The sequence below is a fragment of the Melospiza georgiana genome, chromosome 15 (assembly GCF_028018845.1).
Source record: "Melospiza georgiana isolate bMelGeo1 chromosome 15, bMelGeo1.pri, whole genome shotgun sequence".
Lineage (NCBI taxonomy): Eukaryota > Metazoa > Chordata > Aves > Passeriformes > Passerellidae > Melospiza > Melospiza georgiana.
The window spans coordinates 15,265,217-15,291,540 of NC_080444.1; positions in this window are offsets into that span (position 1 = coordinate 15,265,217).

Sequence of the window (26,324 nt, forward strand, 5' to 3'; positions counted from 1 at the left end):
TCCATCCATCCATCCATCCATCCATCCATCCATCCATCCATCCATCCATCCATCCATCCCGCAGCCCTGCCCGCACAGCGCCGTGCCCGCCCGGGTGTGACTGTGTGCACGGGGGCTCTTGGATTGGGGAAGAGATGAGGATCTGACCCCATGTTTCACAATGCTTGGTTTATTATTTTATGATATGTATTGAATTAAAACTATACTAAAAGAATAGAAGAAAATGTTTCATCAGAAGGCTAGCTAAGAATAGAATAGGAAAGAATGATAACAAAAGCTTGTGTCTCAGAGAGTCCGAGCCAGCTGACTGTGATTGGTCATTAATTAGAAACAACCACATGAGACCAATCCCAGATGCACCTGTTGCATTCCACAGCAGCAGATAACCATTGTTTACATTTTGTTCCTGAGGCCTCTCAGCTTCTCAGGAGGAAAAATCCTAAGGAAAGGATTTTCCATAAAAGTTGTCTGCGACACCCTGGCACCCACCCGGCTCTGTGGGCAGCCCCAGAATGGTCACTGTGCCAGGGGCACCCTGTGACAGACCAGTGTCCGAACCCAGGACATTCCTCTGGCTGCCCTGTAGGGCTCTAGCCCCTGCCCAGGGGGCTCAGAGCCCTTGGCACAGACCCCAAGACCTCTGTGCCTTTGATTTTGCCCTTGGAAAAAACAATTACCAACCTTATATGAAGAATTACAAGCCACGAAAGTTTAAGTAGAATGATGGTGAATTTATCACAGGGTGGAAAAATAGATTTTTTTGGGGTTTTTAAAATGGGGGTTCAGGGGGCAAGATGGAGGAATCTGGGCATGTCCAGCCTTTCTCCTTCTTCTTCTTGGCCTCCATCTTCTGCTGTGATGTTGGCATTTTAGATTGGTTTAGAGTAGAAGCTCACTGTCTAACATAGGTGATAGGTGTTGGAAAGTAATTGTAAATATTGTACACGTAGTTTTTAGTGTAAAAAGATAACACTGCCCCAGGGGCAGGCAGAGTGCCTCTGTCTGACCTGCTGAGCAGAGCTGGGCTGGACAGGAGAAAGAATTTTATAGATAAGATACAATAAACAACCTTGAGACTGAGAACTGAAGAGCTCTGACTCCTTCTTTGACCGCCGGGCTGGGAAAAGAGAATTTCTAACATATCTTGGGATCATTCTGTGCAGTAGAGACCCAAGAGCTGAGCCCTCTGGCTCTGTGGCACAGGTGTTCCTGCTCTGCACCCTGCCAGGGCCAGCAGGGAGGCCGAGGGGGCTCTCAGCACAGGGTGCTGGTCCCCAGGCAGTGGTGAGCTCATGGTTCCTGCAGCTCCATCCCATGGGAACTGTGCTTGGTGTGTTCCTCAGGCACCTCTGGCTGTCTGGGAAGGCCAGACTGGGAGGTGAGTGGGCAAAATGAGAGAGGAAAAAGCAGAAAATAACAGCGAGGTTTTAGAGGGAGCAGCAGTACCAGGGATGTGTCCTGCAGGGAGGAGTCTGCTCAGGCTTGTCCATAAATCATTTATGCTCCTGCACACGACCTCTTCTTGGCCACTGAGCTCTGCTCTTCAGAGAGCAACACACTCCTTGGCCAAGGCTCCCTGTGAGGCAGTCAGGCATCAAATTCCTGGAAACCTGGCATAAAGCATTCCCTTCATCCCAGCCTGCTGTGGGCACTGCTGTCAGCCCCTGGGGCACAGAGGAGGGCAGCCCAGGCCCCCCTGGCACATGCCACTGTCCCTTGGGAAGCTGTGGCAGGGATGTGCCATGCTTCCCATGGCTGCCCCCAGCCAGGCAAGAGCAACAGGAGCCTGAAAGAGATGGAATCCTTCATGACCAGGGGTGTCAGGGGCTCTGGTGTTGAGATGACCCCGAGGTGTTGGAAAGTCTCTTTTTCCCAGCCCTGAGACCAAAGAAGGCAGAATTCCTCAGCTCTGGTTCTCAAGGTTGTTTATTTGCTTTTATCTAATACAGCATTCTGTATTAGGTCTGTCTGTCTGTCCTGCTGAGGTCTATCTGGCAGGTTGGGTTGAGGCACACTGACTGCCCTCAGGGTGGTGTTATCTTTTTGCACCATGTGTACTCTATTTACAATAATTTTCCAATACCTATCACCTATGTTAGACAGTCTGTCTCTACTCTAAACCAATCCAAAAGTGAGGAGTCATGGTTCAGAGCAGCAAGGACAGAAGAGGATGAGGAAACTGCAGCTGTGGCCTCCATCACAGCAGAAGATGGAGGACAAGAAGAAGAAGGAGAAAGACAGAACACACCCAGATTCCTCCATCTTGCCTCTTGAACCCCCATTCTAAAAACCCCAAAATTCTGCTTTTCCACCTTGTGGCAAATTCACTATCATTGTATTCACACCCTTGTGGCTTGAAACTCGTCTCACAAAGTTGGTAACTTTTTCCATGGGTTAAAATCGAGGCACAGGTTTCTTTGACTCAGTGCCAAGGTCTCTGAGTCCCCTGGCAGTGTCTGGAGTCCTCCAGGGCAGCCAGAGGAGTGTCCTGGGTTCTGACGCAGGGGGACTGTAAGTTTGGGGTGGTGTGGCAGGATCCCCTGGGTCTCAGCCCCTTTCCCAAGGGCAGCCTCTCTGGAGCTCTCAGCCCAGCTGGGGCAGCATTGCCGGCACTCTCCCAGCCTGTCTCCCTGCATGCAGCTTTCCCTGCCTGCTCCAAGGCAGCCCTTGTGCTGCAGGGGAGCCAGGAGGCAGCAGCAGCCCTGGCACCTTCTGTGCCCAGCCTGGGCACACCTGGAGCCCTGCCCACAGCAGGTCCTGTCTGTGCCTGTGTGTCCTCCCTGACAGAAAGGGCCACCTTGGCCACCTCTCCCATGATCTCAGCCTGGCCAGAGCTGTGAGCCATAGCAAACCTGCTCCTTCTGGGGCTGAGCCAGAGCTGGTAAATTGATGGAAAACCACCAAGGCCTCTGGGACTGGTCTGAGCTCCTGCTGCTGCAGCCCTCATGGTGGGGACACGCGTGGAGGCAGGAGTGTCACAGACATCTTTTCGTGAAAAGTCCTTTCCTTAGGATTTTTTCCTCCTGAGAAGCTGAGAGGCCTCAGGAACAAAATGTAAACATTGATTATCTGCTGCTGTGGAATGCAAAAGGTGCATGTGTGATTGGCCCAGGTTGAATGTTTGTAATTAAAGGCCAATCAAAGCCCAGCTGGCTCGGACAGAAAGCCGAGCCACAAACCTTTGTTATCATTCTTTGCTATTCTATTCTCAGCTAGCCTTATGATAAAATCCTTTCTTCTATTCTTTTAGTATAGTTTTAATGTAATATATATCATAAAATAATTAATCAAGCCTTCTGAAACATGGAGTCAATATTCTCATCTCTTCCCTCATCCTAAGATGCCTGTGAACACTGTCACAGTTGTTCCTCTGTGTCTGTGTTCTAAGCAATGGATGAAGCCTCCTTGTCCAAAACCAGCCTGAACATCTGCCATTACTGCTGGGAAGTGCAACTCTTTTCCTGCAGAGTGAAAAGTGCTGAAATCCCCCAAAATGTCTTTCTCCAAGCTGGTGTTTCAGAGGGCTCTGACAGCGTTGTGGGTGTCTGGTCACATGGAGTCTGGCACAGCCATGGACTCAGCCTGGATGCTGACTGATTTAAGCTCCTTTAGAATGATGTAGTAGGATATCATCATTATATCATTCTGCTGTCACACAGGTTGGGTTTAATCTGAGCAGAAACTGAATTCCCAGAGAGCAGTATATATTTGAAAATTAGGCTTAGCTAAATGCTTGTCATTGCAGGTTTATTAATGCTGAATATGAGCAATAATTGCTTCAGCCATGAACTTGGTTCAATTTTGTGTGAGTGTGGCTTTACCTGTCAGCTCCTGCTTTTTAATCCATGTCCCACAGCTACACAGCAGCATGTCCCTCAGCCACCCCTCTGGGATAACTAGATATTCACAATTTATCCCAGAAATTCATGGTGTCACACAAACCATGGCTCTGGAAGTTTGCAGATGGCTCTTGTGCTGGACACTATGGTGCATTTAGTGACATTTTGCCACAATGGACTGAGAGTTGGAAAGTCACCTTTAAAATCTGGAACTGCTTCTGAAAGCTCTGGAAAGTGATGTTTTAAGAACCTCCTCTTCTTAATCTGTGATGTGTTACAGATCTTCCACCTCTCCTTCTCCTCCCAGTTCTGACTAACACTTGTATTTCAGAGATGCTCATGAACACACTGACTCAGGCAGGGCTGCTTGGTGAGCACAAATTCTATTGCAGGGGCAGGTGAATGTTCCTGCCATGAAAAGCAGAGCTGCTCCAGCCCACAGGGACCATTGTGGTGGTACAGGAAAAACCTGAGAGGTGTATTTTTAGTCTTTGAAGGGTTTCCATCAATGGCTCATTAGGTTTATCGAGGCAGCAGTGATGTTGTCAAACACACTCTGCATGCCTACCCTGTTTTGCAAAGAACAAAACCATGTAACAACAAATTAATGCACAGAACAGTGGCTTTTCCATGAGCAGTGGACATCAGTTTGGCCCTTTCCACACCTAGATAGCAGGTCTTAATTTTCCAGTTCAAAACCACTCAAGTGTTAAGAAGTGCCATGCTGCCAGTCTGGGTCCAGATGCTGCCACAGCAGATGTCCTGGGCCTGGAGCTGTCACTTCTGCACTAAATGTCCCAGTGCCAGTTTTGCCACGTTACAGGGCACAATCCTTGAGATGTTGTGGTGACATGACACACTTTGACTGGTTTTAGCTATGACTCTCCTTTGCTTGGCTCTTTAAAGTTCTCCCTCACAACTTGCCAGCTATGGAAAGAGCTCTTTTTACTCTTGTTTTGACAGTGAAATTGATGCCAGTTTTGGGGAAACACTATAAATATCCCCGAGTCTGTGATCTCTGGTGTTAGTATTTCCTGGCAGTGCTTTCAAGAGTATCTGATTGATAAGCACTCAGCACAATGGTGAGTCCTGACACGTTTTTAAGTGTTCACAGATGTGGCAGATAACCTTGTCCCATCATCTTTGGATGCCAGGCTGAGGGCTGGCCATGGTTTATTGATAGCCACAACTCCAGCAAGGTCCATCGTTATCAGGGAGTCACAACTCAGCCAAGTGCTCACTTCATTTCCAGGACACTTTAAAAGATTATCCTCACAGCTTCTTCTATTTATTATTTTTCAGATGGGCTGGAGGATGACAATGGTTTGGTTTCTTATAGTCACTTTCTGGATTCTTAGAGATAATTAGAGAGCATAAAGCTGTTTGTTTGTATAGGAAATGTTACTTGGGTCTTGTGCGAGTGATCTTTTGTGATCTGATGTGAAATGGCTCCTTAGGAAATTGTCCAGCTTGTCAGTTTACTCCATTTCACGAGCCTTTTAGTCACAAAATCCCCATTATATTTCTGGCTAACACCTCCAATTATCATTAAATTTTCTTCTGCTCTGGTGAGTGACCTGCAAACCCAGTGATGTTCCTCAGTAACATTAACAAAACCACTTCTACCACCAACTTCTGCATTAGCCCAGCTCCCTGGTGCTGAGTTGTTGGGCTTTCCCCTCATGGTGCCTGCCTTCAGACAGAGCAGGATGTGCCCTTGGTGTCTGTATTTGAAACCTGATCAGAAATGCTCAGTCACCAACAGTCCCCTCCCCTCCCCGTACTCCTCAGTGCACTCCAGAGCATTGTAATGGCTGAAGATGATGAATACTATGCAGACAACACACCCAGCTGTCCAAGCACACAGTCAGTGCAGAAATGAAGATATGCCTGCCTAAGTAAAAGTTTGATTAATTGCATTAATTAGGCCCTAAGGTATGGTTCATAAAATAAGAGTACAACTGGTATATTGGATTGGGGAATTGACTATGTGACAGGGAACAAACAGTGGCACGAACGGGAGCTCGTCTCTGTCTGGAATGGCATGATAAATTATCAATTAAATAATGGAGAGTGACAAAGCTGCAGTCTGGGAGAGGCGACCTCCAGCCACGGCTGCGGCCAGCCCGGCTGGGTGACTCAGCCACATCTGTCACTCTGCAGCGCTTCCATCCCAGTTTGCTCTCCTCAGTCCCACCTGCACAGCCCTGGGCTCGTGGCCCTGGCACACTGCAGGGCACTGGATCCCATGGGGGGAGTGTGGGCTCAGCAACCATGGGGCACTGGGCTCCTAGAGGGCACTCACCAGCTGCTGGTCTCCTCCTGCCCTGGCAGCAGGACCACCTTCTGCTGGGAAAAGGGGTGAAGGGGTATTAATTCATCCCAAATGAACTGGGTTTGACCTTCCCATGTGTCACACCTTCTCTTCTCAGGGTGTCCCATCCTTTGGCATCACCATATTTGCTCACCAGGGTCCTGCCTTGGTGGGAGAGCCATGGGTCAGCCCGAACATGAGGTCCAGCAGAACTTCTCCTCCTGGATCTGGGACTTTTTGCAAGGCTTTTGTGTGGCTACAGCTGCAGCTTCCACATCCTCTTCTGTCCTTGCTGCTGTGAGCAATGGACTCCTCACTGCTCTTCCCTCCCATGGTGCTGCAGATCCATGGGGATTTGCCTGCTACAGATGGGCTCATCCCCACCTGCACAGGCAGAGGTGGGTGGATGGTCTGTGTTGGTGGTGTGCTCCCCCACATCCCTCTCCCATTTCCCACCCGAGCATTTCCCATTTCCCTCTCCCATTTCCCACCCGAGCATTTCTCATTTCCCTCTCCCATTTCCCACCCGAGCATTTCCCATCTCCCATTTCCCTCTCCCATTTCCCACCCGAGCATTTCCCATCTCCCATTTCCCTCTCCCATTTCCCACCCGAGCATTTCCCATTTCCCTCTCCCATTTCCCACCTGAGCATCTCCCATTTCCCTCTCCCATTTCCCACCCGAGCATTTCCCATTTCCCTCTCCCATTTCCCACCTGAGCATTTCCCATTTCCCTCTCCCATTTCCCACCCGAGCATCTCCCATTTCCCTCTCCCATTTCCCACCCGAGCATTGAGGAGTGCCCGATTCCCCAGGCTGGGTCTGTGAGCGCCGCTCCTGCCTCGGGCAGTGCTGAGAGAGCTGCAGGCACAGCTGGGCAGGAGCAGCCTCTCCAGATCCCTCCTTGTGGCTGTTATCAAGGACTCTGCATCCCCACAAAGGCAGCAGCAGGCTGGGACAGGTGCGGTACCCCCTGCCCCAGGAAGATGGTGAGTGTCACTATAGGACATGAAACAACACCACGTGCACACACCGCTGCTCTCAAGGTGAAGGGAAGTTTATTTTCTGACTCCAACATTTATAGTTTTCCAAAAGTGACACTGGATTGGAGGGTGAAAGTGCCACCTCTTCAATGACACTGGACAAACCAACAGTCCATCAAATTTCTCGTCCTCCATAAAAAAATGCAAAACAGTAAGTTATTTACAGAAAGCGTGTGAGAAAGTTTGCTACAAGAATGCAAACTTTGCTTCAGAAAGCTTAGAAAATCTTTAAAAATCAGGGCGACAGACGAGAGATGCTCCCTCCCCTGAAGCACTGCTTCAGTTTCTTCTGGAAGAAGGTTCCTTCAGGATAATTTCCACCAGCTCTCACTTTCCACAGCATTTTCTCTCATTCTGCATTGTTTTCTGTTCCAAGATTTGTTCCATTATTACTTCTGGTGTCACACAAAAGGCTTGACTGAGATCTAGGCTGGACTCTGACAAAAATACTCTACAAAAATACCTCTACAAAAGGAGTGAGCAGGTCTGTGACCGGTGCAGTTGGAGTGTATGATTTGGGCACCCCCAGGGGAGCTTCAGCACTGACAGAGAGAACTCAGGAGATGGTGTGGGCTGAATGATCCTCTCCCTTCCTTGGGAATGGTCCCTGCAGCAGAGGAGGGACTAAAGGCAATGCGAGAGTGGAAACCCAGCAGGGAAATTCTCCCAGTTCCACCCTGATGAATGGCTGAGTCAGGGACATGTGCCTGGCCATTAGTTGTGTTGTCTCCATAGTGGGTGCCCAGACAATGTGAGATGCTGTTTGAACATTTCTCTTGTCACACGCCCCTGGCAGGGTGGGATGCTGGGGAAGTGACAGCTCTGTGGTGCTTGGTGTCTTGTTCATTCTCAAACCATCACTGGGAACACTCCTCTCACCTCCTGTCTGTCAGATTTCTCTGCCATCCATCCTGTACATTCAGACAGGGCCCTTTCAGGCAGACCAAGGCTGACCCCAGTTGTCAAACAGAAACAAGAGTGGTCCAAAGGTGGTTGAAATCCACACAGCCTGGTTTTCCCTCTGTTCCTTGCGTTCCTTCCTCCACCTGTGTTTCCTTGCCCTGGGTGGAGCAAGGACAGTGGCCTGGGACAGAGCAAGCACAGTGTTTGCTAGTGCATGCTGGGGAAGGACAGATTCCCCCCAAAACTAAAGAAAGAAGCAGTTCCTGGTCCATTAGTGCTTATGGTGCCATGCTGTGATGAGTGAAGGCCAGACAGGGGAGGAAAGCCAGAGAGGGACACAAACTACAGCCATGGGATGTTCACTTGGGATGCAGGCACATCTCTGTGCTGATGGAAACACACCTCTGGCAGGTGTTTTAATGACTGAGCAGCACTGGGGACCTCAGAGATTTTTTGGTTCTTTCTTTACCCTTTCTGGATGACTTTTGGAGTTACAAGTTGTGGATTACTCAGCACCTTCTCTTCAGCTTCCTCTGAGCGCTCTGTGTGCCATTTTCTCAAGCTAAGCAGGGCTGTTGTTTCTGAACAACCTATCAGTGATGGTGACACAATCAGTGCTGTGGCTCTGCCTGTCTCTGCCATGGTTTCAGTGGGCTGCTCTCTGTCCCCTGACAGGTTGGGGATATTTGTGCAGCAGTGTCCCTATTCCTTTAAATACCAGTACATTTCTGGCATGTAAATTTGGAGATGAGTGGCTGTTCCTCATCTAGGTTTGGTTGTCGTAGCACAGGTTGTAGTTGGGATACTACTTCCACAGGATAGAAAGAAAATTTCCAAATTTCCATTTTTCTTTGGAAAACACCCACTCATTCTGCAATTTTAAAGCCATGTTTTCTGTGAGAGAGGCTGTGCACACCTGGGGGAGGTTGTGTCCTTGCCTCATCAGGTATCTTGCTGCACAGGGCACATCATCTCACCCCACAGGTGATGCTTAGTGAACCTGTAGTTGAGCTGGAGCCTGGTTTTCCAAAAGATGCCCAGCCTGGAGGTTTGGGATGAGTCTATTTCCAACCGCAGGCAATCTGGTAGAGCATCCCTCTATTCACAAAATGAACCAAGCTTTGAGCTTGCTCTTGGAAGCATGGAAATCTACTGGCAACGGGCATGCTACAGCAAGCAAACCTGTGGCTGATTCATCTGTCTCTCTGCTCCTGCTTTGTGTGCCCCTGGTGAGGCGAGCGGATGGGATTTGATTGGTGCCATCACAAAAAGTGGCTGGTGTTTGACAAAGAGCTGTGAGAGCCCAGCTGCCTCTGGCTGCAGCCAGGGCACATTGCCTCTCTCTGCTCCCCTGACCCACGGCCCTGCTGGTTTTGGGGCCCCACAAGCAGCCAAGCTGCAGTGGGACATCCCAGAGTGAGCTGACGTGGTGCTGTGCCTCTGTGTGAGGCTGCCCTGCAGAGCCCCCTGCCAGCTGGAGCCCTCTGGGCTGTCCCCTCCTGGCTGTCACAAGGAGCCACCTCTGCAGGACAAGCAGCAGCTCAGTGTCACTGCAGTCCAAACCTTGGCACCAGTACTGGCTGCCAAAGGTCTGTGCAGGCTGGTGGGAGCACTGTGGGGATGGAAACCCACTGGGTGCTGTGCTGTTGTCTTGCACATCTTTTTATTTGCCTCATTTGTTTGCATCTTTCAGACATGATTTGATAGCAGTCAGGGATCCTCCTTCACCCTCCTCAAAGGGTGACAAGTGGAGCTTTTAGAGTGTCTAAAGGTGGGACATGAGGATGATGAAGGGCCCAGAGGGGCCACACAAGGAGCAGCTGAGGGCACTTGGCCTGTCCAGCTGGAGCAGAGCAGACTGAGGCCAGACCTCCCCAGGGATGCAGCTCCTCTCAAGGGACAGAGCAGAGGCAGATCTGATCTCTGCTCCCTGGGACCAGGGGCAGGACCTGAGGGAATGGCTGGAGCTGTGCCAGGGGAATTTAGGTTGGACATTTGGAAAAGATCATTCTTCCATAAGGTGGTGGGACACTGACCAGGCTCCCCAGGGAATGGTCCCAAGCCCAAGGCTGCCAGAGCTCCAGAGCTGCTTGGACAATGCTCTCAGGGATGGGATTGCTGGGACGCCCTGTGTAGGGGCAGGAGTGGGACTGGATGATCCTTTTGGGTCCCCTCCAGCCCAGGATATTCCATTATTCAATGGTAACTGCAGAGGGCTGCCACCTTACCCAAGAAGTCCCCACATCTGCCCCCCAAAGCACCCCCTGTGCCTCCAGAGCTGGTGACAGGCAAGGGCTTTGGCTCTGGCAGACAAAGCACATCTCCCAGGCTTATCCATCCCTCGCTGTGATATCAGCCCCAGAGGGAGTTCCTGTGTCAGGGCACTTTTTGGGTGGCAGAACAGATGAAAAAACCCCATGATCGAATGCAGAAATCCCCGCCCATCCCCTTGCCTCACACATGGCAGCTGGTGAATTTGTTGTGAAATGCCATCCGCTGTCCTGTTTATTCCAGATGAAAATCTCTTCTCCAGGGACTTTTCCCCCAGGAAAAGTTATTCATTTGTGTAAGTACTTCAGAAGGAAAGACTCTGAAGCAGGTCTGAAACTAAACCCTACTCTCTCATCAAGGCTGAGGAGTCCAGCTAAAGCAGCTACAGCACCCCTGCTTTACTTTTCAGGAGAAAAAGAGATCCTTCCCATGGCAGGGAGACAGCTCTGCCAATGTTTCCTTCTCATACCTAGCACTGGCAGTAATTTCAGCTGTGGCAAGATTCATCAAAGTTAATCATCTGACCCTCATCTACATGAGATAATTTTTCAGCGAGCAGGATTTGCCAGTAGCCTCAGCTGGCATCACGCAGACCAACATGAACAAATCACATCCTGTTCCAGGTCTGGCTTTCCAAATCCCAAGCAGGGAAAGAGAGCAGCGGGCGTCAGATCCTGAGGAAGACCTAGATTCAATTCAGCTCTTGGTGTTGGGCCATACGGCTGCCTCAGGTAGCTCTTCAGCGAAAATCTGACAGTCCCCAAAACTTCACGAACACTTCTGGCCCTGAGCGGCTGGCATCTTGCACAACCTTCTGATCTGACAAGTTTGCCAACATCCTGAATGGTGAACATCTCATGGGGTAGGCGGTTCTTGGGAGGCTTCCATGCATCTTCTGTCGTCTCTGAAAACCTGTCTGAAAAAAACCCGGCCTCCTTCTGGCTTTGCCTTCAGCCCGGCACCGAACCTATGGAGGCAGGTTCAATTGGAAAGGTCCCATCTCTGCAGGGGTTGGAGCCAACCTTCTGATTTGATGTGAACAGTATGTACGAATGCCACTGAATGACATGTTTCCATGATAAAGAGTGTGGTGATGAAATTCTCCTGCGTGCCAAGGATGGAAACAAAAAAGTCAGTGGGCAGCTGCAACACATCACAAGAGCTGGAAAACAAAAATCCTTTCTGATTCCCAGAGCAGTTCTTGAGGTGCTTGGAAACCTCAGATTCCTGCCCCCTGCAAGGGACCTGCACTTCCCCTGAACACATAAAGCACTGTCACTGTATTAAAGCTAAACAAATACTCCACAGAGAATGGGGAGATATTGTTTGAGTGACAAAGGCTGATAAATCATTCTCTGGACGTTTTCCTCTTTGCTTGGCTTCTTCCCGTTGATCCATAGGAAATCGGTGGCACTTTGCATGTGAAAATCCATAACCCAAAAGTCCATGCATTGATGACTTTGAGCAAGCCGTGTTCTCGGGTAAAACACACCACTTGCTTTTGGCTTTCATCAGCATTGTTCAGTGGGGAGGAGGATAAAGAAAGCCCGGGGTGGTTTTTGATGTGGGGGCAACAGAGCTGATCTGTGTCCTCGTGTCAGAGCAGCCCCCAGGCCCATCCTGGAGAAATGCACACTATGGATGTGACACCCACCCCCGAAGCCACAGCTCAATAGTGCTCAGGATGCTGGGAGCTGTGGGCAGAGAGATAAACACTTGCCATTGATGCAAATGATCCCTTTGTGGACAGCTGGAACGTGGTGGGCACCTGAGATTCATTGGTTCAGCAGAGACCTGAGGAGCTCAGCCTGTCTGCCCCACCTCAGACACCAGCCCTGAGCTCCCCTTCCCTTAAAATCCACTTGCTGTGGACTTGGCACTTGGCACATCAGTCTGATTTCTCGTATTTTAGGCCTGTTGTGGTGGGCTGACCCTGGCCAGCAGCTCAGCACCCAGAGAGCTGCTCATTTGCTTCCTCCCCGCAGCAGGATGGGGAAAAGAATCAGAAGAGCAAAAGTGAGAAAACCCGTGGGTCGAGGTAAAGAAACAAAGCTGTGTGCCTGCTGAGGGAAATAAGGAATTCATTCACTCCTTCCCATCAGCAGGCCCATGTCCAGCTGCTTGCTGCAGCTCAGGGCTTCAGCACACGTGATGGATACTTGGAGAGACAAACATCATAACCACACACAGCCCTTCATCCTCCTTTCCCTGAGCTTTTATTGCTGCCATCATATGGTCTGGAATATCCCTCTGGGCAGCTGGGATCAGCTGTCCTGGCTCTGGACCTTCCCAGTCTGATGCCTGGGGGCAGGGATGGGAAACAGAGAAATCCTCAGCACAATGCAAACACTGCTCAGCACCAACCAGAACACCAGTGTGTTATCAACACTGCTTTAGTCACCAGTCCAAAACACCATGGCACCATACAGGCAGCTGGGAGGAAAATGAGCTCAATTCCAGCCAGACCCACTACACCCACAAAACTCCAACCCACAAAGCCTCCCTGTGCCTGGGGCAGCACTTTCTGTCTGACATTGCTGAAAACTTCTCAGGGCTCCAAAATGCCTCGTACAGAAATAGGTCCAGCAGGATCATCTTCCCCTGAAAATCTTCTTTTGATCCAAAGGGAGAGACAGCCTGAGGCTGGAGGGAGGAGCAAGGGACCTGCAGAGTGCTCCCCTTCAGCACAGGATAGGTACCAGGAGAACTTTGCTTTGCTTAGATGTCCTGAAGAACGGCTGAGTCATTTTCCTTCCTTGTGCCTCATTTTCCCAGTGCCCAGGGCAGACCTGGCAGCACCTGTGTCCCAGGGATTGGTGGTGTTGCAGGGAGGCTGATGGGGTGTGTGTGAAATCACCTGGTGCTGGCTCTGCTGTGTGGATATTTTGTCACCCTTTCCCTGACCTTGTTTATCTTGGAGCTGCCTCTCCCACAAGATGTCACCTCCACCTGGGAACGACCGATTTGGTTCAAGGCTCAGGGAAGTTTCCCTGCAGATCTGTGCCACAAGATGTGATCTGAACCTGCACAGCATATGGCTCAGATCTCCGTATTTCGTAGAAAATGGGACTTAGCTTCGTAATCCTGAACTAAACATCAAGAGAAGCAAGCAGAGCCAGAAGGGAGCATCACTGCCACTCTCCTGCCAGTTTTCTGGGTCGGCACTGCCTTACTCACATCTCTGCACAAGCCTGCAGCAGGCAGCCGCTCTCACCCACCAAAACTCCTTTCCAAGCATCCAGATGGGGACTGAGTCAGGTTTCAGCTGAACCCCTCCCAGGTGGTGCACCAGGTAGCCCTGGGCAGCACTGCCTTGCACTGTGCTGGTGACACTGTCACTGAGCTCTGCACCAGCAGGGTCCCCTCTCAGCCTCAGGGTCCTGAAAGAGCTCTGCAGTGAGTCACCACTGGCACTGCTGATCTTGTGCTGGCAGAGGTGGGTCCTCTGTGTCCATCAGTCCCACTGTGTGCATCCAGCAGTCTGGAATCCAGAACTGGATCGTGAACCATAAGGGCTTCACAGTGTGGGGAGCAGGTGTCACTACAGGACATGAAACAACACCATGCACACACGCTGCTGCTCTCAAGGTGAAAAAAGGGAAGTTTATTTTCTGACTCCAACATTTATAGTTTTCCAAAAGTGACAGTGGATTGGAGGGTGAAAGTGCTACTTCTCGAATGACACTGGACAAACCAACAGTCCATTAAATTTCTCTTCCTCCATAAAAGAACGCAAAACAATAAGTTATTTACAGAAAGTGTGTGAGAAAGTTCGTTACAAAAATGTAAACCTCAGAAGGCTTAGAAAATCTTAAAAAATCAGGGTGACAAGCAGGCATGTGCCCAGGCAGGCAGCAAGGACTTTGCTGTCCTGTCCTCTGGCTGGCTGTGCCTCTTCTTGAGCCTCAGCCTGTCTGAGTTTGACCCATGTTTTCATATTCTTCTTTATCCATTCCTGACCCCTGTTTCCATATTCTTTATCCATTCCTTGGCTGTAGTTCTGCAGTTTGTTCTTTTCCTTGCCGAGTTTCAGCGCAGTGAGTGGTTCAGGAATCAGCTGGCTTGGTTGTTTGCTGTGTTTCCATGCCTTCCTTTGTACCTGGATGCTTAAGATCATTTCAGTGAGGAGGTGTGAGGAGCCCTCCCCTCTGTCCCCCTTAACCCCTGGATGTCCCTCCTGGCTCTCCAAGGCCACGGGAGATGTCTCCAAGCCCTCTGCCTTTCCCTTGCCACTCTCCTGCCACTCCGAGCTGTGAACTCTCACAGCTGCTCTCACCCAAGGTGCCTCCCACTTCCAGTTTGCAAGGATCCTACATCAAATCCATGCAGCCTGGAGCTAACAGATGTTTTGCCATCCCATCAGCTCACTAAGAAATCGAGATGCTGATTTTTCCCCGTTGCTTGTACCGCCTGCACCAAAGGTTCTCTGGGATAAAAGCCGACTTTGCTGAACACCTGCTCAGCCCTTTGCTGCCCTCTGAGCCCTTCTGCAAAGGTCTAGTCATGCCATTTTCCTGCAGATGCTCTCTTAGGATGCAGAGTTGAAAATCAGTGACCTCTACAATACTAGATATCACGAATTTGTCTGATTACAGGACTCCTGAGTCTTTCTCCAGGTCTCTTGGAGATGTTTCCCACTGAAAATGGGCTACCTGGCCACGCTTCCCCACAGTTTACTGAAGAGCTAGAGTTCCTCTTTATACCTTACCCCAGCCAGCTGGAAAGAACAGTCACGCTCACAAAGAGCCTCTGTTATTTTCCCAGAGGGGAGCCTGAGTGCTGTGGCAAGACCAATCCATGCTGATTATCCCTCACTGGCCATACAAGATAAAGTGAAGCACAGAGAGAATCTTTCATGGCTGCACAAAGGAAGGGCCAGGCTGAGTGCAGCTCCAGGGCTGAAAAACCTTCCTCTTTCTCTACAGCAGCGTGGAGCAGATGTTGCCTTTGTGACCCACCTGCATCAGGTATCCAGGCAGGGCCAGTCCTTCCCAGGCTGTCCTAGCCATGTCCTCACTGCATGGGAAGGGAGGATTTCTAGCCCACCATCCCTCCATTTCCAGGACAGAAAAGATGGGTGTAAGAGGGAAAAGAGCCACCAGTCTTTTTTCTGTGCCCACTGGAGCACGGCTGCTCCGCGCCTGTGCCAGGCCCTGCACGTGTGTTAAGGGCAGGATGCACTTTTTGAGGATCCTGCAGAAAATGCATCCTGCTAGCTCCCTCCTCTGTAGGCAGCCCAGCTCTGCAGAGCTGTGAGTCACGGCAGGCAGCAGGATTTTATTCCTGTCATTGCCACACCAGCTCAGACACAGGCACAGGGGAGCTGTGGGCTGAGGCAGGAGGTGCCATTTCTGCACGGTCGCTCTCCAGGCAGGAGCTGGACTTTTCTCACAGTGTTTTTTTACAGCATCTCAGCAAATCAAACTCTGGGCACAGAGGGTCAGGACGTGCTGCATATCAATGAGGGGGCTGTACAGCAGCCACTGCATTCTCTTATCTCCTGCTATCCCCTATGGAAAGCTGGACCTCAGCGCTGACATGTTTTGCTGAAGAGGTCTCCAGAAAGACACACAAGTCAGCAGGGAGCAGGAGGAGTCCTTGAACTGTCAGCAGAGGAGGAGGGACAGCACAGAGGGGCTGTTGGATGGAAGGTGGATTTGGAAAGCTGTGCATGACCACTGGCCTTTGATAAGACACAACCAGAGCACCCAGGGAAGCTGGGAGGAGTAAATATCCACCACCCTCCAGCAGAAAACAGCATGGCAAAACAGGGATCCCACCCTGGTCCCACCCAACAGCTGGGGAGTCTTGTTCTGCTGCCCTGACCGTGTGGATCTCCCTTCTGAGTTCATAAAATTACAAGTTTGCTGTCTAAGTGATAGCACTAAGCTGCTGTCTGAGTTTTTTGTGTAAGTGATCTGATGTCCTTGGTAAGGAAGGGGATGTCTCCTCACAGACCAGTTTGTCACAGCAGAAGAAACTGGACAGCTCAGTCTCTGGCTGTAAACAGAGCTCAGACTCCAAGCTGTGATTCAGGTGAGGAGCTCTGGGGTGTGAGAAGCAGCTGGGATAACTCATGGTTTTGTGGAGCGTGGGGCAGAGCAGTCCCCCTGTGCCCCATGCCACGTCTGTGCCTGACCCAGCTGCTTGGCCATTCTTTACTCTAGGGAAGGGGAAAAGAGCATCTGCTGAGCAAATTCAGGATCTTACAGCTCCTTAAAGGGTTTCACCCATGCCCTTTGTCAATCTGGTGTGAGTTGAGGACCAGCCCATTTTTGGGCCCAGTGTGAGACATCCTCACACACTTTCAAGCTGAGAACGTGCCTAAATCAGGGTAAATCAGTTACCCTGTGATCTACATATGTAATTTCTACATTTTGGACAAACAAGATCTCTGAAGGGGCTGAAATCCAATAGAGGACCAAGGCAAGGAAACAATAAAAGAAAAGGATGCACCCAGAAGGGAAAACAATGGCTTCTCCATCCACATCCCTCAAAGACACAAAGAGATGTTGATGGGGAGTGACCTCTGAAGATTTCTGGTCCAATCTGCTCAGAGCTGGCCAGTGGCTCAGCTGTGGTTTGTCCTAACTGCTTCCTGAGAGCCCCCCTTCCCTGTCCAGGGAAGAAACACCCATAGAGATAAAACATGTTTCAACCAGAATTGCTCAAGCTTGTGGCCATGGCTCTTTTTTTAACTTACCACTGACTAATCAGCCTCTCACCTCCCCAGGACCACATCACACAAGGAAGGGAAGGAAGGCGTTGCTAAAGGTGCCATTCTGAGTGTGTTCCCCTCAGAGAAGGGATTTAATGAGGTCTTTAGGAAGCTCTCAGAAAAAAAGACTGCACTGCCAGCCCCACCACTCAGGCAGCTGGGAGCTTTGTCCTGAGTGCAGACATTGCTCAAATACTGAGTGGGAGAGGCTCCAACAGGCAGAGTGAGCAGATTGTTCCTGGCAGGCCCTGGCTGCATGGCAGAGCCACTTGAGCCCTGTCCAGGCTGCCTCTGCATGGGGAGAAATTGTCCAAACCAAGTGCAGCTGCTAAGCAAGATCTCCAAGTTACCTGCAGCTGGAAGAGTTTCAATGCTGCTGGGACTGAAGTCAGGAGGTTTTGCATTGGTAGATAAAGCTAATTGGGTTTTTTTTTAATTAAAAAATGAAGATATGTCACTTCCTGGGACTGGAGATGGCAGAAGTCCTGCCTTCAGGACACGGAGGAGGCCCCCACACTCTGGGCCAGGTGTGCACGTACAGAACAGAGAAGTGACTCCACACATGTGCCCTCTGCTTATGGCACAGCACATCAACATTCCCCATCCTGCTGGGCCTCCTTGCCCATGGCAAGAGCTGGCCACAAGCTGCTTTGTGCAGGATGTTTGAAGCCACGTGCAGGAACAAGATCATCTCTGTCCAGAGGCACTGGGTTGAAAGCATCTGAGTAATCAGAGAATGATGGAATCACAGAATGGTTTGTGTTGGAAGGGACCTTAAAGATCATCCCATTTCACCCTGCCATGGGCAGGAACACCATCCTCTATCCCAGATTGCTCCAAGCTCTGTCCAGTCTGGCCTTGGACATTTCTAGTGATGGGGAAACCATAGCTTCTCTGGGGAACCTCTGCCAGGACCTCACCACCCTCACAAGGAAAAATTTTTTCCTAATATTTAATTTAAACCTACTCTCAGTTTGAAGCCATTCCTCTTTGTCCTAACAATAATAGTTACAAGGAGTTTAGTAGTTTCTTCAAATCATCTTTCCTGAATTGAAAAATGGTTAGAATGGTTGTCTGTGAACCCACCCAAGTTCTCCCTGGAAATTACAAACCCCCTGATTTTTGTTTGCTAACACATTGTCTATTTTTACTGAAACCTTCTCCAAAACTGTTCAAAATTTGTCATCGACCAAAAGCATTCTGTTTAAATACAGCTTCTGAAAAAAGTGAATGCTCATAATTCTGCAGAATATGGCAAATGTCAAATTGAATTAATGCCAACTCCACTTATTTATTAAAAAGGGACAATCTTTCCATTTAAGTCAGTTCCTATCAAATATTTTGGCCAGCTCCCCTAACTGCGGCCTTAATTGTGATCCACTTATCCTGCTGGAGCCCATCAAATGAACAGAGGTGAGGACAGGGAACAGAAATTTCTTGGGAGTGAAATCAAGGGCAGACGAGGAATTCCCTACCCCCATGACAGAAACCCACCCATTGCCAAGGAAAGCTCATTGCTCAGACTTCAAACACTACAGCTTGTGCTTAATTTGGATACCACGGTTCTCCTGCTAGGATGAAAAAGTGCCAGTCTTACTCCAGGCAGAAGAAATTGGGGGCTTAGCAGAGCTGCCAGCCCCATCTCTGCCCAGGAGCAGTGCCATGGTCCAGAGCAGTGATGGCAGCTGGCTCAGATGGACAATGGTGAGTTGGATATGGGGGGAAGGAAACCTTTTTTACTCACTGGGGAGTCAGCCTGGCTTTTCTTCACCTTAAACAGCAGTAATCACTCTAGAGCACAGCCCAGTGCCATTAACTGTTGGAACTCAGCGCATCCCTCTGGGTGTCCAGAGTTGCCAAGGACCCCTTTGGGGAGCTCAGAGACCCTGGCACACAGCCCAGAGCACCTGGGGATTTGATTATGACCCCTGGAGCAAGTTACCAGCTTTGTATGAGGACGTGAAGGTCACTCAGGTTTGAAAAATTGAAAAAATGATCACAGGGTGAAAATGTAGATTTTAGGATTTTTGCTATGGGGGTTCAGGAGGCAAGATGGAGGAATCTGGGCGTGTCCAGCCTTTCTCCTTCTTCTTCTTGTTCTCCATTTTCTGCTGTGATGTTGGCACTTTGGGATTGGTTTAGAGTAGAAGTGCACTGTCTAACATAGGTGATAGGTGTTGGGAATTAAGTGTAAATATGTTATAGGTAGTTTGTAGTATAAAAGGACAACACAGAGTGCCTGTGGCTGCCCTGCTGAGCAGATCTCGACTGGACAGAAAGAAAATTTCATAGATAAGAATTAATAAACAACCTCAAAACAGAAAAGTGAAGAGTCCAGACTCGTTCCTCAGCCACGGGGGCCAAAGCAGAGACACTCTGCACATCTTGGGGCAGCAATCATCAACAGCAACCAAAGAATTAACCTGTGAGGTGTCTGCAGTGGTGGATGGGATAACGAGAGGTGAGGGCTGCAGGTGGGATATTCAGGTTGGGTGTTAGAAAAAGCACCTTCTCCTGTGGGTGGTGCAGGCCTGGGTTGGTCACAGAGGTGTGGGATTCTCCAGACTTGGCCAAACAAAGCCACATCTGAGTGCCAGCAGTGCTGCTCCAAGGGCAGGATGGACCAGAGGCCTCCAAGAGATGGACTCTCTGTACATGTTTAATTTCATGTCCCAGTCTGTCAGACTGTGACCTTATCTGTTCCACCAAGCTCAGGTGCAGCACCCTCTGCTCAGAGCTCCTGTGGGCAGGCAGACCTTGCTAAAAACACTGAACCATTTCTGTGCAATGATTTTTTGGAGGGAGGTGAGCACATACAGGCACAGGCAGCTTAAATTTTGGAATCATTTCCAGCCTGCAGGCTCTGTCCTCATAAAGCTTTGCAGAAATACCTTTCTTGCCAGGTCAGCTGATGTTGACACAGCTGGATGGGCTGTTGATGAACCTTCCTGACCTCAGGGCCAAGGAGTGAATGTGGACCCCTCTTGGACCTCATTCCAGACCCTTCTGAGGCCTCAGCCCCTCTCAAAACTCATCCTGACCCCTCTGGGACCTCAGCCCCCAGACTGGCTGTTTGATTGTGCTCTACCTCCAAACAAGGACAAATGAGGTAGAATTCAGAGAAGAGCAATAGGAATGATTATGGGGGTGGAGGTAATGGCTGAGGAGGAAAGGTTTTGAAATTTAAAGATGGATAGCCAGGCTACAAGCCTACATACAGAGACATTATCATCAGTCATTAAGCAACACAACACTTCAGAGCCAGGGCAGGCTCATGATTCAAGACAGCCCAGTCTCCAAAGTGCTGCAGCCCAGAGGAGCAGCACAAGGCCAGGCAGAGGGAGCCTGCTCAGGCTAGTGAGCATGAGCATTTATTTTTATTTTTTCTCTCAATGCAACATCTCACAATACGAAGTGAAATTCTGTTTGGCACTAGGCAGTACCACAGGGGCAACAGGGAAAGAGAACTTCCTAGCATCATTGATGATCTTGGAGGTCTTTTCCAACCTTGGTGGCTCTGTGGTTCTGTAATTCTATGATTCTATGACTCTATGATTCTGTGACTCTGATTCTATGATTCTATGATTATAATTATATGATTCTATGACTATGAATCTATGATTCTATGACTATGATTCTATGATTATAATTTTATCATTCTATGACTATGATTCTGTGATTCTATTATTATAATTCTATGATTCTGTGACTATGAATCTATGATTCTGAGATTTTATGACTATGATTCTGTGATTCTGCGGTTCTATGGTTCTATGATTCCACATTCAGGGAGAATATGAAGAAGTTGGGATTTTCTTGGCATGGCACTGATCAGCCAGAGGAGTGCCAGAGCCCCGCTGTTCAGGGTACTGAAGTTAGACTGGACAAAGCACTGGGCAGTAGCCAGTGGTGAGGAATGGCCAGTGGCCAGCTTTGGGACAGAGCAATCAGAGGAAGGCTTTCCCAGCACAGACCTGCAGGAGCGGGGCCAGCTTTGGGACAGAGCAATCAGAGGAAGGCTTTCCCAGCTCAGATTTGCAGGAGAGGTTCCAGCTTTGCCTCTGGTGTGAGCCCAGCCTCCTGCAGAGCTGGCCAAGCCCTCCTCACACCTTCACCCAGGGCAGAGCTGGGTCTGGTCACAAAGTGCTCCCACAAAGTTTGCACACCACAAATGCCACATGGAGAGGCAGGGAGGGAGCGAGGGAGGGGAGAGAGGGCACAATTAATGTGCAGCTGGTGCAGGCCTGGGAGAGAGGAGCTGATGGCCAGCGGAGCTGAGGCTGAGGCAGCCACAGTGAAAGCTGAACGCACGGCTGAGTGCAGGGCCCAGCAAATCACAGCAGATGCAATAAGCTGTGGCCAGTGGAACCAGCAGCCAGCAGTGACAGCAGAGCCCACGGGCTGGGGCACGTGGTTGGCACAGGGAGAGGAGGAGGCCGGAGAGAAGCGCAGATGAGCTCTACCAGGGGAATGCAAGGCCTGCTGCTCCAGAGCCAGAGCAATGGCAGCGAGCTCCTGCCACACATGGCACTGACAGCAGGAGCTCCCCTGTCCCTCCAGGAGCCAGCCTGAGGCAGGCTCTGCTTCCAGGATCAGCACAGAACCCTCCATCTCCCTCTGCCTTCCCCCAGCAGAGCTGCCCTCAGTCACACACGGCTGCAGGGAACTCAGGGCTCTGCTCTCCAAAGCCATCCTGTGTGACCGTGTTCACAGGGGTCTGAGGGTGAGGGAAGAGACCAGGATCTGACTCCATGTTTCAGAAGGCTTGATTCATTATTTTATTATATATATTATATTAAAACTATCCTAAAAGAATAGAAGAAAGGATTTCATCAGAAGGCTAGCTAAGAATAGAAAAGGAATGAAATTATAACAAAAGCTTGTATCAGGATTTCATCAGAAGGCTAGCTAAGAATAGAAAAGGAATGAAATTATAACAAAAGCTTGTATCTCGGACAGAGAGTCTGAGCCAGCTGACTGTGATTGGTCATTAATTAGAAACAACCACATGAGACCAATCCCAGATGCACCTGTTGCATTCCACAGCAGCAGATAACCATTGTTTACATTTTGTTCCTGAGGCCTCTCAGCTTCTCAGGAGGCAAAATCCTAAGGAAAGGATTGTTCATAAAATGTGTCTGTGACAATCCTGCGGCCAAAACTCCTCTGTCCTCTGGCACCTAAGTGCTTCCCATCAAAGGGGAATCATCCTTTCCTCATCCCTCATGGTTTGTGGCCTTGCTCACGTGGGGTGAGGCTGCACCAGCTTGGGGCTCGCAGGCTGGCTTAGCATGGTGGGACTTGTGTGAAGACCTGAGAAGGGAAGGAAAGGTCCACACTGCTGAGGCCACCTGAGAAGGGAAGGAAAGGTCCTCACTGCTGAGGCCACTGCCCTTTGCTCTATTGGGACGTCCAGCTGTGGGTTAGCACAGCCACTGCCACCATGAACCTGGTGACAATACTCCTGTTTAGAGGAGAGGATTTTGCAGCCAAGGACACAGACTGGAAGCTCTTGCATCACTGACTTCCACAATGTGTCTGTGTAGGACATGTGAGCACTAGAAATGGAGAGTAAGTGTCTGATGTTCATATCAAACATCTGGGACAGCAGATCTGTGTGCCTGCTCAGGAACATTTGCAGTTTGAACAGCTCACCTCTACCTTCATGTACAGGGCTGCAAGAACCCTGAGCCATTGGTTTCCTGACACCAAACTAAGCACAGCAAAGCAGAAGTTGAGCATCTCTGCACTAACAAAATCTCCAGGAGCAGTAAACCTGCCTTGAACAACTCAGGCCTTTTAAAGAAGGAAAAAAGAACCATAAATCCACCTGAAAACTCCCTTTTGACTCCTGGCATCTCCTCCATTTTTTTGTGGCCTCCCTCATGAGAGACGAAAAAGAAACTTTTGCAAAGGGTGGGGTGGGGTGTCTTTTGAGATCCTCCTTGCTGCTCCCAATGCACAGCCCAATTTAGAGGAGTGCTGCTCCATCTCCCCAGCTCCTCACAGTTCACCTGTAGAGCAAGGCAGGCTCTGCAGTGCTGTAACAACAACCCATTAGACACCCAGTCAATCACACCAGTGATCACTGTAATGGTGGTGTGCACACCAGAGGATGCCTCCCCACCAGAGCTGGGCACAGAACTGCACCCACCTGTCCCCCCAGTGCCTGCCAGGGGATCAAAGGATATTAAAGGGGGAAAAATAAAATTCTCAATCCAATCTCCTCTCTCCAGGTGTCTCTTCCTGCTGGTACAGATGCAGCATCCTGAGGATGCCATGGCTGTGTCAGAGAGGGCCCCTCCACCAGGGGCTCAGCTCTCTGGTCTGTATAAAATCTCTCATCAGCTCACCAGCACCCAGTCCCCAGGAAGCCAAAATCAGACTGCAGAGTGTGCTGGAAGCAGGAATCTCTGTCCCTGCCCCTGCCCTCAGCCTTCTTAATCCCTGTGATGGCTGATGCTGAGCTCTAGTCCAGGAGCCTGGCTATACAGGGCAAACTGCTCTTCAGGGCTGACCTGCTGCTCTCTCCTCTCCCATTTTGTTGTTCCCCATCCTCAGTGTGTGATGGAAACAGGGAGCAACTCCAGAGTTACCTCCTGGTTCCAGAGAAGATGCACTCTGGGGCCAATCCCTCCCAATCTAGATGAGGACAGCTTTGGAAACTGCACCAGGAGATGTTTTTATTTCCTCTCCAGCCTGAAGCCCTTGGAAAGTGTCGCCCACAGGCTTAAGCTCTTATCAGCAAGACACAAACTAACTAAAATATATCAAAGCAAGATTCTCATCTACGCCCCCAAACCTTCCAAATATCCAAAGCCTTGCATTGAAACCAGCCCAGGCAGCAATCTCTTGATGCCCCAAAACAGAACACTTTTCTGGAAGGGAAAGCTTGGGTCTCTTCAAATTGCTGGACATTGTGCTGGACTGTGCCACTCAAAATGATCTAATTGCTTCTTCTGGCCTCAAAAGTCATTTATCAAAACAACACCAACTCTGTACTGGGCCAGCAAAGCCTCTGCTATAGATTTGGCAGCAAGATGTCCAGACCTACAGTAGCCATTGACACCACCATGATGGATCTGCTGAAGAAAGCCTGGGGAAAGGAGGGGTACATATATAACAAGGAATATGGTACCCATATAAATATGTGCAGACTTCAGTAAGCAATAAATCAGTTTAGAACCCCTTAGTGTTTAGAGAAAACCAAGCTATGTTCTAGTCAATCAATCTGTTGCTGAAAATATTATTAATGCCTGGCACATGGATTTATGATGAAGGCTAGATGGAGGCAAAAGAAACGTTTGTTAGTGGGAATTTTTGATGACTGTGCTAAAATATCATTCATTTGTGAAAAGAAATCTAAATACAATCATCATGGTTGTTTATCAAGGAACAGAGTTATCTTCATCTCTTAGTTTCCACCTTAAAATTCAGGATACCTGCATGATTCTCATCTCTCTTTTTGTCTGAAATGCACACAAGTTAAAAATGTAAACCTGTAAACAGCATTGTGGCAGGAGCTGCACCATCATCACATCATTCCCAACACAACAGGAGACGCTGGGCCTTGGGTGGTGCTCAGAACCTGATGGCACAAAGTCACTGTGCAGGATGCCACCTCAGTGATGTCTCCTGAGTGTCTCTGTGCAGGGATGGATACATGAGGAGGGGAAAAATCCCTTCTGTAGACTGGTTAAGCACAGGAATGGTTGTGAAGCTGGTTATGAAGCCTCATGAATGGTTATGAAGCTCAAAGGAATTATGACAGAGCATCTGGAGAAGGTCAGCAGGGAGAACAGCTTATACCAGTGTGAGCATCTCGGGCACTGATCACAGGTTTGTGGATGGGGGCTGAACCAAGAGCATCCAGAAGTGGTGTAAGTGCCAACTCCTCCTCATCCCAGCCCTGCTGGCCATGCCTCCACTCTGCCCTCACCAGTTTCTGCTTTTCCCAAGAAGATGCCTGAGCTGCTGTTAGACCCTGCTGTGGTCACTCCTCCTCAGCCAGCTGGGAGGTGCATGGTGTGGAAGAGTCAAGCTTTGACACTGTGGGATCTGTGCCAGGTGTGCACAGGAGACTGTCAGATCCCATGGGACACTGGCTCCAGCCTTCCATGGACACCTCTCAGTACAGGCTTGGATGGGACCAGCATGAGATGAGTGACTGTCCCCATGGCAGGAGGAGCCCATGGGGTGGGTACAGCCCTTCACCACACCGAGCAGCTCTGGGAGCTCCAGCTCCAGCCTCAAGCTGAGCTCTGCCCCTGCAGTCCCAGCCCCAGGCTGCCCGGGCCAGCTCTCCCAGCTCCCTCTCTTCTCTTTACTGCTGTTTTTGTTTTCTTTCCACAGCTCGTTTTCTCGGTCATCCATGTCTCTGTGCACCATAGATCACCCCTGTGTGTCCAGAGGAAAGAAAGATCCCCTCCAAGCCAGCAGCCCTGTAACGGATGGACCTTCCCCATTCGCAGCGAGCTGACAGCTTGTGAGAACAACAGCTTGAATTACTGAAAGAACTTTTCCCACTGAGTTAATCTGCAATGGATGTAGGTGACCTTCTAAAGGCATCTATTAATCAAAAAACCAGTGCCCATTCACTGTGCTAAGCTGAGCCCTTTGGGGGAGGGGGAGATACTAATTTCCCTCTGAGATAAATCATAATTTGACAATAATCATCTGCCCTAATCACTCCGATTCTTCCCTTTAATTATTTGTACACACGGCTCTTCCTGCCTGAGAAACACAAAGGACAACATTAAACGTGGAAATGCTGGAGGCTCCAGCTACAGCCTCCAATCCCAGTGTGGAGCAGGGCTGAGCTGACAGGGTGCACCCTCCTTCAAGGTGCAGGGAGCAGCTTTTCCCACTGCTCCCAGGCACAGGGAGAGCACAGCTCCCAGCCCAGCATCACAGCATCAAGGAGAGGGCTGCTGGAGGGGACAGCAGGGAGCTGAGGGCCTCTAGAGCTGTCCCAGGGGTGACACTCAGTGCTGCACCCACTGAAGAGGCTGACCCCACACAACAGCCATGCACTCTGCCCCTGGGAGGGCTGTGATAGCAGGGAGGCTGTGGGGAGCACAGGGTTAATGTCACATCAGTGCCCCTGGATGCTGGGAGGAAGGGCTGTGGGCTGGGGAGCCAGCAGACCGTGGGAGGGAGGAAGGAGAGAGGAAGGAAGGGAGGGAGGGAGGGAGGGAGGGAGGGAGGGGTGCCTCGGGTGGCCTTGTGCCGGGCTG